This window comes from Halichoerus grypus, chromosome 3, assembly GCF_964656455.1.
Source record: "Halichoerus grypus chromosome 3, mHalGry1.hap1.1, whole genome shotgun sequence".
Lineage (NCBI taxonomy): Eukaryota > Metazoa > Chordata > Mammalia > Carnivora > Phocidae > Halichoerus > Halichoerus grypus.
This window is the reverse complement of record NC_135714.1, coordinates 19,977,505-19,994,632: the sequence shown is the minus strand read 5'-3', so window position 1 is coordinate 19,994,632 and position 17,128 is coordinate 19,977,505.

The window sequence follows — 17,128 nt, the reverse complement described above, 5'->3', positions numbered from 1 at the left end:
GACGCTCCTGCGTCTCTTTCTTTCTCTGAGTCCTTTGCTCCGAGCGCTCAGGGTGAAGCCGGGGTTAAACGGCAGCCGGCAATGCATCTCCCCGAGTTTATTTACTAAAACAACATTTTTTATTACCCGGACAAGTTCGCAGCGAGAATATGACAGCCTACATTTTATGCGGCCATTGATCTTTAATCCGAGCCTGCCTCGAGGTTTCCTATAAAATCAGGGCTTCCTGGCCCCAGATGTGATTCCGGCCCCGAAATGAATGAGGGCCCGGGCTGCTCTTTTCTCTTCTGAAAAGGCTGAAATGGCTTTGTGTAAATGGGTGGAAAATGCTGATATTTGGATTCTATAAATAGCTCGCCTCCGGAGCGAGCGGCGCGGGGGTTTCATCCGTGCGGTCTCCTTGGAATGTTTGGGGCCTTATCACTTTTATCCAGGGTGCGGCATACAAATGAACCCCTTGGCCAAGCGCCCCGCCCGCCGGGGCACATTCGGAACATTGGGGCGCGTCTGCGGGTCGCAGGCAGGGGGGTGGGGGGGAGGCGGCTGAAGGAGGCAGGGCATTGCTGGGGAGGGTGGCAGGGGGCTGCAGATGGGCACGAGCCTCCCTTTAGGGGAGAGGGAGCCGCGCTGCTCCTTCTCCCCACTTCCATTTGCAGCCTGCGCCTGCCTGCGTGGGCGAAGGGTCTATCTATAGCGCGCTATTTTTAGCTCCATCATCTGAAGAACCTGACAGCCAGTTAATGACTGGGACCCATCGTGGCGTGTCTGTCGCGCTGTGGAGTGCGCACGCCAGGAGCAGATGTGCTGAGGCTCAAGGTTGTTGCATCTGAAAATGCCCTTCCTTCCTTGGGAAGGGGGCCGTTGGAGGAGCCTCAGCCCCCCACCCCCACTTTCTGAGAACCCTCATGTGGCAGGGAGGGGGGCATCTTGTTCATTTCTGGTGCAGTAAATGACATCTTCCTACCTTGGGACCCTATTCCCAACACTGTTAACACAGCCTGGAGATTGGAGATAGGGAAGGGGGCGAGGAGAGGGGAAGCTGGGGTGGCAGCCCTGGGAGCTGAGAAAGGACTCGCACTTCACCTTGGGGCGATCAGAAACCCTGGAAAAAGACCGATATACAGCACCCTGGTGGCTAGGAAGCTGTAATTTTCCCCAAGAAAGGAAAACTGTGTTGCAGATTTCGTGCCCTTCAGAGGTTGTACTCCGCATTCGCTCCAACCCTTGGTTCTATAGGTCAGGTGCCACAAGCTCAGAGAGGTGGGTGACCTGCCCAGGACTACACAGCTTGCCTCTCCCGCCCCCACACCCTCTGCAGCCACCAGACCCAGGACCAGGCTACAAGTCAAAGGGCCTGCTTATACTCTGTGGATGAAAACCGGGATGTGTTCAGTGTTGATGCATTCATTCATTCTCACACTCACCCTACAGGCCGGGGCCAGGGTGGGCCATCCAGCTGAGCCCCAGGAGATCAGATCCAGGGCAGGGGGTGGTATGGAAATGCCAGCGTCAGAGCCCTGGTCGGGAAGCCTAGGTGCAGTCCCAGGTGGAACTGAGGGGTAACATGACAAAGGTGTCCAGCGAGGGCCCCTCTGGGGGCTTTGGCCACCTGTCAACCCTCCTAGATAACATGGGCTGCAGGCACGAAGAGCAGATAGCGTGTGCTAGGGGTTGGCGTTCTCACGGCAATCCCAGGAGATGGTATTCCCATTTTATAGGTGGAGGAAGAGAAGGTAAGTAACTTGTGTGGTCACCTATTCAGGAAGTGGGAGATCTGGGATTCAAACCTGGGCGGTGTGGCCCCAAGGTTCATGCCCTTAATCCCTCTACTCCAGCTGCCTCCAGGTCAAACCCATCTGCCTTGCCCCACTTAAATCAGGCCAGATTTACGGAGCCTTGAAATTCTGAACAGGCTCTTACTCTTAGGTTCCTCTGGAACAGTGTCATCCACTCTCAGAACTGTCCACAATGGTGGAGATGTTCTAGATCTGTGCTGTCCGATACCATAGCCACTAGCCCCATGTGGCTGCTGATTATTTCAAATGTGGCCACTGTAATTGAGAAACGAAATTTTAAATTTTATTTAATTTTAATTAATTTAAATTCAATGTCAATAGCCACATGGGGTTAGGGGCTACCATATTGGACAGAACAGCTCTGAAAAACTGGCTACACACATTTGAATCCACTGGGGATCTTTTAAAGGTAACAATACCAGGATGTATTCCCTGAGATTCTGATTTAAGTGGTCTAGTGTAGGCCTGGCATCGCTATTTTAAAAGATCTTCAGGTGATTCTAATGTACAGCCAAGTGTTGAGAACCACTGGGGCCCATAATATCCTAAGTCATCCTAGTCTCTTCTAGCCTGTAGCGTCTACTCATATTACAGCAGACCCTGTAGGTGACTCATTCAACACCATTCCCCAACCTTTTATCTGTTACCTTCCTCTACTATAGATGTTAGAAAGCTAAGTACTTGATTTCTCTAACAGCCAGGCAGCTAAGCCACTGTTCTGGCAAAAAAACATAACAAGAATCCTGCTGGTATTGTTCCTTCACCCACTTCTTCCTGCCTAGAATATGTGACTAGATGCCCTGAGCAGTGGCAGCCATCTTACAACCACGAGGGAAGACCAGGAGTGTTGCAGGTGACCATCTAGACATCATTGTGCTACTGAATCAAACCCAGCAGCTGCCTACCTTTGGACTCCGTGTTTTGGGAAACAATCCAACCTATTTGCGTAAACCACTCTATTTATGTTTTCTGTCCCTTATAGCCTAAAGCATTCCTCATACAGCCATCTTTTATTTTCCTTAGCCTTGAAATCACTCTAAAGATTAAACATCTTGATATATGTGAAAGTACTTTGCAAACTGTAAAGCACTCAGCAAATGGACAGTGTTTCCTATTGGTTGGGAAACCTTGGCAATCTCTGCTTCAGGCGAGAAATCCAAACTTGAGGGCTTGAAATCACGGGACACAGAGACCTCTCTTCCACTGCAAAACATCTGCTTTTAGACTAGGCTTCTCACTGACCCCAAATGGCCTGGTCACTGCTTGCTGGAAAACCCATCAGCCAGTACACTCCAGGCCAGAACATTCTCCACTCAGCATTTCGGTTGTGGTTGCTGAAAATGAATTAGTGGCTTGCACACTTCCCCTCAAACCTCCCCTTCTTTTATCTCGAAGAAAGAAGAATCTGCCACTCCAGGGGAGGCAGGGCTGGCCTGAGGACTGAATGTCCAGCACTTGGCACAGTGCCCAGCCCAGAGCCACCTTTTGGAACAGTGGCTCTTGAGTCAAGTGCCTCGGTCTGATCTTTGTTCTCCATCCCCAGTCGCCCTGTCCACATTTGGCCACTCCATCCCTCCCTCTCCTCAACCTCACCCCAGCTGACTTTCCCAGTAATTACACTAGCCCCGTCCACTTGAATGTGCATTTTGGTTTGCAAAGGAAGCTCGTGGGTATTATCTCTTCTGATTCTTCTCACAGTTCTGGTTCTTCTTCACTTCATTATCTAGATGAGAAAACTGAGACTCAGAAAATAAACCAACTTGTCTGTATCCTTCCAATTTCTCTCTGCTCTTGCTGAGGTGTGAGAGCCTGTTCTGGACAGGGCTTGGGAATCCGACAGATTTGGGTTTGAATTCAGCCTCTTTATGGTGTGACTTTGGGCATTTAATCCTATGAGCTTCACCTCTTGGCCATCAGGAGAATATATCAGATGGCGTGCCTGGAGTTCCCAAGACAGTGTCTGGAACCCAGCAGAGGCTCAGGAAGTGATCTCTCCCCTCACTATCCCTTCTACCATGTTTAAATTTTAACAAGCTTTCAGAGGACTAAAAGTACTTTAATAGTGATAGCTGACAGCCAAGTGCCAGGCACAGTTCCAAGCATTTGTTAATTCTCCTGGTCCTTAAAGTCCATCCTACTTTCAGTCGTGTCCACAGATGAGGGAACAGAGGAGGCTAAAGTATTGGTTTATAGCCTCCCAGGCCACCAGCTCCAGAAGGCACATTCCTAACCCCCGCACATCCTGCCTCTCCTCCTTTCCTCGTGCGGAAGACAAGGTGGACAGAGGCGCCTTCTGGATCTCACATGCCTCTGTGCTATTCCCATCAAGTAGAAATTTCATGGAAAAGTAACATGCTGACATCATCATGGTGCCCTGGCAGCTAGGGGCTGTATTAGTTTCATGTGACTGCTGGAACGGATTACCCCCAAACGAAGAGGCTTAACACAACACCGACATTATTTCATAGTTCGGACGGCCACAAGTCCTCAGTGAGTCTAACTAGGCTAAAATCGAGGTGCCGGCAGAACGCATTCCTTCTGGAGACTCCAGGGGCGAATCAACTTCTTGGCCATTTCTAGCTTCTAGAGCATTCTGCATTCCTTAGCTTGTAGGCCCACCAGCAGCATCTTCCTATCAATGACTCTAGTCTCTTCTTTATGAGGACCTGTGCGCTAAGGCTCACCCAGGTAATTCAGTTTAATCTTTCCCATCTCAGGATCCTTAATTTAGTCACAGCTCCAAAGTCCCTTTGGTTGTGCAAGAAAACACATTAACAGGTTCTGGGGATTAGGGCAAGGGCATTTTTGGGAACCCATTATTCTGTTTACCTTAGGGGGGCAGGGCTTAAACCCCAGCTCTACTATTTGCAGCCCTCTGGGCCTCAGTTTCCTCCCCTCTAACATGGGATAATGATGAGGCTGCTGGAAATAACTACCACCTAGGATCCTAAAGGTTAAAGGGGATGCTATATGCTAAAGTGCTTTGTGAAGTTCTATAAACAGGTAGCTTCTTGCTATCAATAAAATGGTACTTAGGGAAAAAAACTGGTTCAGGCCAGTCCAGAGCTAGTGAGATATATTTGCCTTTCTCAGCTCAGAAAGCCAACTCTAAGTAAGGTTGCCCACTGTAATTTTGCTTTGCTGACCAGACTTGAAATGTGGGGTAGCCGTTCCTCAGCCGTGTGGCTCAACAAGCCTCTTCTCTTTGACCATAATTAAAGTCATGCATGAACACTAACTCCCAATTCTGTGAAAGATTTGACTTCATCTGGGAATATCTGCTCAATTTGCTTTCCGTGCCCTTCCTCCCCCATGTGTTCTGGGGCAGGAACTGCTTGGGAAGCAGGAGAATCGGAAATCCACACCCCTGCCCTTCCAAGGGAGCCATTCCCAAGGGGGCCTCCAAGAATTCATCTGAGACATCTGGGAAGACGTGTAGGAGGTGTGACACAAATAACCAAAAAAAGCACTCTTCTGCATGATTTCTATAAAATTGCCCATTTAATCCTCAGAATAACCCCACAAGGTAGGTACGGTCATATTCCCATTTTGCAGATCATACAACTGAGGCACAGAGAGGTTAAACGGCTTGCCTAAGGTCATGCAGCTGGTAAGTAGCAAGGGAGATGTCTGGGATCTGTTACTACTTCCCTGGCCTCATCTCTTCCTTCTCCCCACTTAGGACGTTTACATGTTAACAAGACCCTTAAGCCATTGCAACTAAACAATAATGATAGAGAAGAAAGGGGATGATGATAGCAATAATAATAATTCATGAGGCCAAAAGGGAAGACTTTGGGGAAAAAAGAGAAAGACATACAGGTGGAAGGAATTTGAGAGAGGGAGATTGAACTGGGCTTGGGGATGGGTGAGCCTGTGTAGTGGGAGGGGAGGTAAGTCCTGCGGCAGAGGCTGCTTTAGGCAGAAGCCATGAGGCCAGACATGTGTGGGGACAACTAAGAATTCTGTTTGACTGGCATGGAGAATTTGTGGCCCAGGTTGGAAGTTGAAGCCAATCCTACTCATTCATTCAGCAAACATTCACTGAGCACCTTCTGTGGGCCAAGCCAGGTGACATCCTTGGTGTTGGGGAATTAGCAATGAAAGGACAGACAGACAGGCTCTTGCCCTCCTGGAGCTGCCACTGCATTAGAAGAGATGAGTAAGAACCAACTAATGAGAAAATATCAGGAAGTTAGGTGCTGAGATGAAAATAAAACCAAATGATGGGTCTTGGAAGAGGCAATCCAATATGGGCACTGAGTGGCCCTGCTCATCATTGCTGGATATGCCAAGAATACAAGACCCTCATTACTCTCTACTAGGCCTCCCTCATGATTGTGTTTGTGGTGAGCAGTCTTCTTTGCCATCTCACATAGAGCTGGTTGGCTTACTGTTCACTATTAAAAGCTATAAATTCCCCAAGCACGATGCTCTTCTGCTGGGATGCAAATCCACTGTATGTGTGGCCTCGAGCTAGGCCTCCCTGTGTCATCCCAATAGGACTTGGGAGATAGGAAAACCAGTGCCAGCATCGTGCTCTACTACTTGCCAGGCTGTGAGTAGCAAATCCCCTTGTCTCTGACCCAGGAGTCTCGTGTCTTCTGCTAACATCCATGAAACTGTGTCAGGCTAACTTAATAGTCTGCAAGGAGGATAGCATTTCAGATGCTGACAGAATAGTGGTGATAAAGTATAAAGTATAAAGGTTGGGTGGGGGAGAGGGTAGCTTGAGGTATCTCAAGGGATAGGGAAATATCAACTGATCTTGAAGTTCCCTGTTGAAGATTTGGGGGTTCAAAAGACCCACTAATATTATTAATTAGGTGATTTAGAAAACTCCAGCTGGTGATGATAGGGCAGGTGGGAAGATTTGTTAGGTTTTTCAACATGAGAGGAGAATGGAGGTAATGGCAATGTATCATGTTGTCTATAAATTAATCTAAAATATTTTAATGGAGGGTCACCTGGGTGGCTCAGTCGGTTAAATGTTGGACTCTTGATTTTGGCTCAAGTCATGATCTCAGGGTCGTGAGATCGAGCTCTGCGTTGGGCTTGTGCTTAGCGCAGAGTCTACTTGGGATTCTCTCCGTCTTCCTCTGCCCTCCCCCCACCACACACACTCTCTCTCTCTCTCAAAACAAATAAAATATTTTGAACAGAGATAGTATAATATGTAAGTGTATGTGAGTTAGTTTTGATTCACAGTCTATAGACAGCATTTAGAACATTCTAATCAGAGTGCTCCACGGGTGGTTGGTTAGCATTTCAAATCAGTCTAACCTCTTGAGGTGGCTACCACAAGCTTTGAGCTATCTTTATCTCGGGTCAATGTCAGAGGCTTTGTTAATTAACATAATGGATGCTAGAAAGTATTTCTCATCGGTGAAATATGTAGTATTTAAGATGTGTGGATAGGCTTGAATATTGCACAGGGACTCCTACTCTTGCCTGAGCAGAGTTTAAGTATCCAGGGAGTCCAACGTGCTGGGGTTCTCAAACCTGGCTGCACATTGTGATCGCAGGGCAGGACGCTTTAAAAACTCTGATACCCAAGTTCTACCTGCAGAACTTGACTTCATCAGTGTGCTTCTCATTTAGCTCAGTTCCTTATGAGCTGTGTGCCCTTGAGCACGTTACTAAGCTCTGTGAGCTCAGTTTCCTTGTCTATGACATGGGTATAATAATATGCCTACCTCATCGGGCAGTAGTGAGGATTTAAATGAGTTAATTTATGTTGAGCATTTAGACCAGTATGGGGAGTAGTTCTCAATTAAGTGTTATTATATTATTCTCAGTCACACTCTTGTTATTGTGATTTTTTGGAAAAGTTCCTAAGGCATGATTATAGTGTCCAGCAGCTAGTTGGCTGAAACATGCAGCTACAATATTTGCCTTGAGCGAGCCTTTCAGATGAGATGCTATAGGAACTCCTAAAGAGACAGAGGGAGCCAGAACTTGATCTTGCTTTCAGGATACACCATGGGAACTACTTTAGAGCCAGCTTGCTGAGAAAGGTCTGTGTAGGTGGCAGGACTCAGTCTGAGACTCGCTTTCAGTGAAACCAGGTGGGAAATTTGAAGACTAGAGAATTTGGGCCCATAATCCCCTCTGGTTCAGGGCTTCTTATTCCTCTGTAGGGCCATGGACCCCTTCCCCAGTCATGAAGCCTATAGATACCATTGCAGGATCATGGTTCTAACTGCGTAAAACAAAATGCTAGTGTACAGATGGAATGAATTACACTGAAGTATAGTTATCACAATAGCAATGAACATATTTAGTATAATATATGCACTCCTTTCTTAACACCTTAAGTAGCAATGCCTAGCAGTGGGCAGTGATAGGCATGAAAGGTATTTTAGGATATTTGATAACAATTGTCACATGATATGAAAAAAATTATCTGTGATTTCTACTAGTGACAAATTCACAAGTATTCTTTACTATTGTAGTTTGTTGGCTCATTCATAATTAAAGACAATGCTAAATTTCAGTTACACGTTAGTGGAAATAAAGATGGTATTTTTTTTTTTTCCTTGTCCAAATTCACGGACCTTCTTGAATCCCATGACCCTCAGGTTAAAAACCCTTATTGGGAGGCTGCTAATAACTGCCCAGCTAATAACTGGGCATGACAAAATGAGCTTGGTTAGCCCAGACTGCTATACCACACGCAATGGAAAGACAAGGGGCCACAGGGGGATTTTGTTTTTCAGTTACTACCGCAGCCTAACAGAAGACTCCAAAACGTAGTGGCTTAGAACGACGATTTGTTAATTTCCTCATGATTGTGCAGGTCAAGTCGTTGGCCAGAGCTCAGGTGGGCAATTTTCTCCGGGTCTCAGTTGGGTTTCTTTCATGTGTCTCCTCCATTCACTTGGGAGCTTGGCTAGACCCGGACCTTCCAAGTCAGCCTCACATTATGTATATTTCTGCTCAGGCTGCCATAAGAAAACACCACAGACTGAGTAGGCTTAAACAATAGAAATTTACTTCCTCCCATCTCTGAAGTCTGGAAAGTCCAAGAAGTTTCTGGCGGTGTTTGGTTTCCTTTGAGGGCTCTCCTCCTGGTGTGTGGACAGGTACCTTCTTGCTGGGTGCTTGCTTGGCCTCTTCTTGGTGTACGTGGGTGGAGAGAGAGTGCTGGTCTCTCTTCTTCTTCTAAGGACGCTAATACTACCCCGTCAGGGCTCTACCCTTATGAGCTCACTTGATCTTAATTCCTCCTGGAAACGACCTCTCTCCAAATACAGTCACTTTGGGGACAAGGGCTTCAACATGAATTTGGGGGGGAAGCAATTCAGTCCATAGCATCCTCCAAGGCCTCTCTTCACGCATAACATCTGATCATGCAGTCGGCCAGCCTACATCTCGGACCAGCGTGGCATCTGGGCTCTAGAGAGACAAAGTAGCCCCTGCCAACTCTCTTCAGGCCTGGGCATGGCAGTTCAAAGTGAATTCTACAACCTCCTATCAATCAAAACAAGTCACAGGCCAGTCCAGATCCCAGGGGAGGGCACACAGGTCCCCCTCTTACTGTGAGGGGGGAACGAAAGCACAAGGAGAAAAGGAATTACTGGGGGCCATAGCTGGGCTCTCTTCCCCACAGAGACCTACCAGGCCTGGGAGCTGCTCACACCTAGGGATGCGGGAAGGGAGGAGTCAAAGCTGCTGCTGAGATTTTCTGGCCCAGGCCTTGCTGTTTTTGCTCACACATCAGACTTCTGCCTCCAGAGTTCCCAAGAGGCTCCAACTAAACCACCAAAAGCTATCCTTGAGGCTTGAGAAGTGTTAATCTAAATGAAAAAAAAAAAAGTGCCAATTTTATGAATACTCATTAACGGACTTAATTATGCAGTGTGTCCTATATTGTCAATAACAGGGCCGTTGCTTTCAAAATTAAAATTGAGTGCACACTTTTCCCCTCATTATCTCAGCATGTCTGACTACTTCTGCTATCACAGCAGAGAGGAAACTTCCCGCCCCTGGGAGGCCTTGCTGAGTTCTACCCCGGTCTCTGGCTGCCCTCCCTGGGTGCCAGGAACCTCACACTTGCCTGTTTGTTTGTTTGTTTGTAACAGATTTACTGAGCTATAATATTCATGCTATGTATCAGTTGCCTGTTCTAGCAACACTGGATTGGAATAATCTTTTCCTGCCACTCTTACCAGATCACTGGCTCTCCCCTTGGCTACACATTGAACTCCTCTGGGGAACTTTAAAAAATACTGCCACCTGAGCTCTGCCCCCACCCCAAGAGATTCTGATTTAATAGTTCTGGATGCATTGGCACTTTTACAAGCTCCCCAGGTGATCCTGATGTGCAGCCAGGGTTGAGAATACTGTCTGAAGCTGTGGTCTCCTTGAGGGCAGAGGAACTGTCTTACTGGTACACAGTAGGTGCTTAATACAAAATGAAAAAGTGAATGAATCTCTGCCTTCCTTCTTGGGGCACTGGATCCTCCTCTTCCTTAGGCTCCCAGCTGCTGAAGATATTGAGATACGAAGTTTTTATCTGTCCTTGTAATGGTAGGTGAGTTGGTAGAAGTGAGAAGCATTTTATGGGGGGGGGGGGTCTTTTTTCCCTCAAGAAGGAAGCAGAGCTTGGACACTGGGAGTCTTAAAATGAAGTATTTTGTTATGCTTGGGGCAGAAGGAAGAGACCCTTGTTTTTGAAAGCTTAGATTAGGAGCCCAGAGGCTACAAGGAGGATGGGCAAGCTAGGGTGGTGTGGAGGGTCAGGGGCACTCTGAGGATTAGCAGCATCAACAAAAGCTAACACGCAGCACTTACTTTGTGCTAGGCCCCATGCCAAGAGCTTTATATTAGCTCATCTATTCTTTGCTACAACCTGACCCTGTGAGCAAGATACAATTGCTATTTTTTTCATTTTATCGATGAGCAAACTGAGGCACGGAGCGGGTACGTGGGAGACCTCTGAGTGGCAAGCGCTGGGAGAAAAGTTCCCAAAGACTTGGAAGGGCATGGGTTTGGGACAGTGGCTGGGGGGCAGGGCCTCACTTCAGTTCCTTTGGTGTGGTTAGCACCCCCAAAGGAGGTACGCTAAACATGGTTTTCGGAGAGGCTCTCACCTGGAGCACCTGGAAGTCCCAAGACCCTCAGACAACGGGCTCGTCAACATTGTCCAGTGAGACCTGGCCACGAAAGGGCCTTCTGGAGATGTTTTGGATTACTTATGAACTCCTGTTCTCCCTCCACCTAACCCCCTGAAGGGTCTTTTCAAAGAAAAGAACTTTATGTGTAATTATGTAAATAATATGCTTTATGTAAATAAAGCAAGAATAAAACTCATACCTGGGACAATGTCTGGGAGCGGTTCTCGTCTCTTGCGTTGACCAAGTTCAGGGTCACTCCATCCCTAGGCTACCTCCGGAAGCATGTTCCTAGCCTCCATCCCTCTGTTCCCCAGCTGCCTTGACTTTCCCACCAGTCCCAGTGGCCTGGCCCTGGCCTGCCTCATGCCTAAGCCTGTCTGAATTGGGTTTGTTTAGAAGATTAAGGACCAAACCTAGTTTAACTCAGACTGGCACCAACTCGTTAACTGCTCTGCACTCCTAAGCTTCAAACCAGCCTGAACAAATTCCTGTAAGCCATGGTTAAAGGGCCACCCCCCCCCATAAAAATATTTCTGTCACACTTCTTGGCAGGTGCACTAGGAAAAAATCTGAATTTGATTATTTATATTCATGTTCGGTTTTGCTTAATAGGATTTAGAATGTTCTAGGGGAAAGGAATGCTTTAAGAGAGTAGCAGGTGACTGGCCAAGGGAGGGGCCGTGTTAAGGGACAAAGAGAGACAGCTCCTTCATTGCCTTTGCCAGAATCTGAGGGATCTCAATGGAGCAGGCAACAAACCGCAAGTTAAAAAATTGCTACACCAAATAAAAAGCTTCTGCACAGCAAAGGAAACCATCCACAAAATGAAAAGTAACCTACTGAATGGCAGAGAATATTTGCAAATCATATCTGATAAGAAGCTATTATCCAACATCTATAAAGAACTCATACAACTCAGTAGCAAAATACCAAACAATCCGATTCAAAAAATGGGCAGAAGATTGAATATTTTTTATTTTTAAAAAATATTTTATTTATTTATTTGAGAGAGAGAGAGAAAGTGAGGAGGAGCAGAGGGAGAGGGACAAGTAGACTCTGTGCTGAGTGCAGAGCCTGATGCGGGGCTCGATCTCATGACCCTGAGATCATGATATCTGAGCCGAAATCAAGAGTTGGACACTTAACCAACTGAGCCAGCCAGGCGTCTCCTGAATAGTTATTTTTTTAAAGAAAACATACAGATGGCCAAGAGGCAGAGGAAAAGATGCCTGACATTGCTTATCATCAGGGAAATGCAAATCAAACCATAATGAGATATCCCCTCAGACCTTTTAGAACGACTCTTATCAAAAAGACCAGAAATAGCAAGTGTTGGCAAGGATGTGGAGAATAGGGAACCTCGTACACTGTTGGTGGGAATGTAAATTGGTGCAGCCACTCTGGAAGAAGGTATGCAGCGTCCTCAAAAAAATTAAAAAAAATAGAAATACCCTATAATCCAGTAATTCCACTTCTGGGTATTTATCCAAAGAAAATGAAAACACTAACTTAAAAAGATATATATATATACCTCCATGTTCATTGAAGCATTATTTACAATAGCCAAGATATGGAAACAACCTACATGTCCATCGATGGATGAATGGATCAAGAAATTGTGGTATATATATATACACATATATAAATAATGGAATATTATTCAGCTGTGAAAAAGAATGACATCTTGCCATTTGTGACAGTATGGACGGACCTTGAGTGCATTATGCTAAGTGCAATGAGTCATACAGAAAGGCAAATACTGTGTGATCTCTCTTATGTGTGGAATTAAAAAACAAAAAGCCAAGCTCAGAGATACAGAGAACGGATTGGTGGTTACCAGAGGTGGGGAGTGAGGGTAGGAGAAATGGGTGAACTGTTATCTTTTTTAGTTTAAAAAATTTGAATAATTTCTAGAAAATAAATTCTATAACAAGGACTGTGGATACACAAGAAAAAAAAAAAAGGAAGTTTTGTGGGAAATTGGCAGTCTATCCTCACACCAGGAAGTAACCGTAATCAGAAGTGTTGAGAATAATATGTATCATCATATCATAAGCACTGAAACCTTGTGTCAGGTTTCAGTTGTTTTCCAGGCACCCTCCCTCATCACCCCAGTGTATAGCTGAGAAGACTAAGGACCAGAGAGGTTATGCAAGGTGCCTAAGACCACACAGGAGGGGCTGAGATAGGACGTAAGCCCGAGGCTGTCCTCAGCGCCCTGCTTGTAGCAGCTCTGCAGAAAAGCGGCTGGGAAGAAGCCAGAACAGTCAGCGGTTCTCAGCCTGGATGCACATGAAAATCAGCTGGGGAGCTTTTAAAACAGCACTGGTGCCCAGGCCCCACCCTGGAGAGGCTGACTTAACTGAATTGAGCTTCAGCCTGGGTATCAGTATGTTTTACAGCTCCCCAGGTGACTCTGATGTGCACCAGGGCTGGGAACACTGGCTGGACGGTGTGGACCTGGGGTTAAGTCCTGAGGTGACCTATACCGAGGTAAGACCCAGAGACAGGACAGCCAGCGAGCGTGGTGGGAGGTATTTAGGGGTGTGGAGGGGGTGCTGGGAAAAGTGACTGGGATCATTACTACTCTATTCCCCATTCTTTGTATTGCTAAGTGACTCTGCATTCAAGATAGACTTTGAGAGCTTTAAACACCATGTTTCCTAGATAAAGCACCAAAAGAGAGAATCAGACCAAACTTCATGTCCTCAGAAGTTTAGGGCCAGAATCAACCTGACTGCCATCCGACCCAAACTCCACTACCCAGCCCTCACTCTGTCCAGGAGCCAGGGTAACCCAGACCTTGGAGTTAATCCAGACCTGATTTTTAAACAAATTATTTATTTTAAAAATTATGCTAAAATCTACATAACATAAAATTTACCATTTTAACCATTAGTAAGCATACAGGTCGGTAGCATTAAGTATATCAACATGGCTGTGAAGCCACCACGACCCTCTATAGAGACTTTTTCACCTTGCAAACTGAAACTCTGTACCTGTTACACAATAACTGCCCATTCCTCCCTGCCCCCAGCCCCTGATGACCACCATTCTAGGTTTTCTATGACACTGACTACAACCCAAACCTAGTTTTATGACACATTAATTATAGCTATATCAGCTCAAATTCAAAAACTGTTACTCTGTTTGCATGAGCAATGAATTGCATGGCAGCCATGTCGGTAACTTCTATAACATCCCTTATTATATAGGTGTTCACAGTGTGGCAGGAATGGTTCTGGGTCCTTATACTGACAGACTACCTTGTCGAGCCTCTGTGGCAGTTAGATGGGGCCATATGACTGGGTCTGGCCAATAGAAAATGGGCAGAAGTGATGCATATCATTTCCAGGTCCAATGCTGAAACCTGCTGCACGATCTACAGCACTCTCTTTCCCTCCCACAGCAGCCTCACGTTTAAGGTGGCGGTGTCAAAAGATGGGGGGAGCCTGAATCCTTGAATCCCTGCTTGGAGCAGAGCTGCCAAGAATTGGTGCTTAACCTCCATCAAACTGGCCTAGGAGCAAGAAATCAAACGGAGCTCTTGAGCATATTTTGTTACCGCAGCAGAGCCTAGTTTAGCCTGACTAATACACAGTGGTTCAGTCACTTACAAAGATCTTCTAGCTAGCGGTCACCGCAGTCAGGGTTCAGCTCTAGCTCTTTCTGATACCAAATTTTGTGCTCTTCAGCATTATACTCTACTGCTGTCACGTTATCCTATATTGCTCCCAAACTATTTATTTGAGGTTAAAGGCATGATCTTAAAAAAAAAAAAAAAAAGATAATGCTTACCACAAAAGAAGCTAGGCATTTTAATGTTTCTCCACACCCAACCGGCTTTTTCTACACCATGCCGCCCCTCAAAAGAAAAATGAAACAAACTTCTGCTGAGCTCCATCTCTCCAGTTGATAAAAATCCTAGCAGCCTCTGGTACTCACATAAGGCAGACATTTAAACCTATTCTTCTTTAAGAGATTTCTCTAGCAATTTATTTTCTGTCACTGCCTGCGTTTCTGCCTATGAAGGATGATATTTTGTTCACCTTTGGTGCCTTTACCCCACTGTACTCTGTAGTAAATGTCCCCAAACAATGCTTTTGCACTATCCATTAGGTAGGGCTGTCTTGACTGGCTATCACCCAGCAAGTCTGCCTTTTCCTGTCTTTGGTCGAACATGATGTCATTTCTTCTTAACTTATCACCCACCACTATCTCCTGTTGAGTGCATGTGTGTATATTAAAAAAAAAAAATGTTTCAACAGAGTGTTTCTTCTCTATCTCATATCCATACAACACACATCACCACACACACACAGCTAGTCCAGTGCTTGATAACCCTTTTAAAAATTTTGAAGAGGAAGGTATAGAAAAATCAGCAAGAGATAGCACATAAATCTGGGAACTTAGAAAAGCAAAGTTGGATATAGAGCAGCAAAGTGTGAAGAAGAGAAATGCCAGGAAGCTTTTCACATTATGGACTTAGGACAGCAAGGGGAGTACTTTTTATCCACTATTGAAATAGAGTAGGGTGGCCAGATTTAGCAAATAAAATACATACATTTACTGTAGGCTTTTTAGACGTTTAGTGCTGTGGTGTGTACATTCCACAACTTACTCGCTGTGTGGCTTTGGGCAAGGTGTTCATCTCTCTGGGCCTCATTTTCCCCATCTGTAAAATGGAGCTAGTAACATCTACCTTTCTTTTTTTTTTTTTTTTAATATTTTATTTATTTATTTGAGAGAGAGAAATGAGAGAGAGCACATGAGAGGGGGGAGGGTCAGAGGGAGAAGCAGACTCCCTGCCAAGCAGGGAGCCTGATGTGGGACTCAATCCCAGGACTCCAGGATCATGACCTGAGCCGAAGGCAGTCGCTTAACCAACTGAGCCACCCAGGCACCCCAACATCTACCTTTCTGGATTGTCAGAGGCATTAGCCAATTGTATGTAGAGTATGTGCCCTTCCTTCATTCAAATCACTATTCCTGTGAGTGAAGTATTGCTCCTCAGCAAATTCTGTCCTCATGAAAGCATGGAACAGCCCAAGGCACCAGGAGCCTTCCTCAGGAAATGAAGTAGGAGGTCGGGAAGGGCCAGGGGAAAATGGAACCAAGGGAGATGCAGAGGATCCAGAAGAAACCTTCCCTTTCCTTGAACTTTGCCTTGAGTGGGAGGAGCTGGGCTTCTGTTTTAGTGGTAGGTCCCTACCGAGAAGTACCTTCTGGTTCCCTCCACACCACCCTCTCCTCTCTGATTTGTTGATGTCTGCATTTTTTCCCCTAGAGGTCCCAACCTCTCAAATCCATTGGTTTCTTCATATGTTAGTTGGGCACCTACCACATATATTCCAGTAGCAGGTGGCAGGAGGTGGTGAGTGATATGCAGGATTTCAATAAGACCAGAGTCTTAGCTCTAGCTAAGAAAAGGAAAAGCTCTGATGGTAAAATTTTAGGAACTGAGAGAGGCACTTCTGAAAGGAGCAGGAGTTTTCCAGGGACCCTTGAAATTATGTTATATAATTCTTTTATTCAACTGGCATTTTTTGACCACCTATAATGTCCTGGTCCATGTACTAGGGATTGAAGAGAAAGACTGAAAAGACCCAGTTCTAGGCTTAGAGTTTCTTGTGGCCCGCTAAGCAAAGTGTTAAAAACAATACAATGTGGGAAATTATATAAGTGTAAGAACAGGATGCCATGGGAACACAGAGAAGGGTCAGCCAATTCAGACTTGTGGGGATCAGGGAAGAAAGACTTCCTGGAGGAGGTGACATTTGACTTGGGTCTTGAAGGAGGGGTGGGTATTCAGGAGGGGGAAGAGACCAAGGAGAAAGACATTTCAGGCAGAAAATACAGCACATGCAAAAGTGTGGATCCACTCTGTAAGACCCACTTGAAAATAATAAAACAACACCAAAACTAGTGGTAGCCAACATTTCCAGAATGTTTACTATAAGGTAAAGCACTTTGCATGTATGATCTCATTTAATCCTCAGAATAGCCGCCTTTGGAGATAGGTGTTACTCATTTTCCCATTTTGCAAATGAGGAAACTGAGTCATAGGGAGTTTAAGTAATTTGTCCAAATTTACACAGCCAGTTAGGACCTGAGCTTAAAACTGAACCTAGCATTTCCAATTCCCAAAGCAAAACTCTTAAAGCCTCTTCCACGCTTCCTCTGAATCTTAATTTGGAGTGTTGAAGCCAAGAG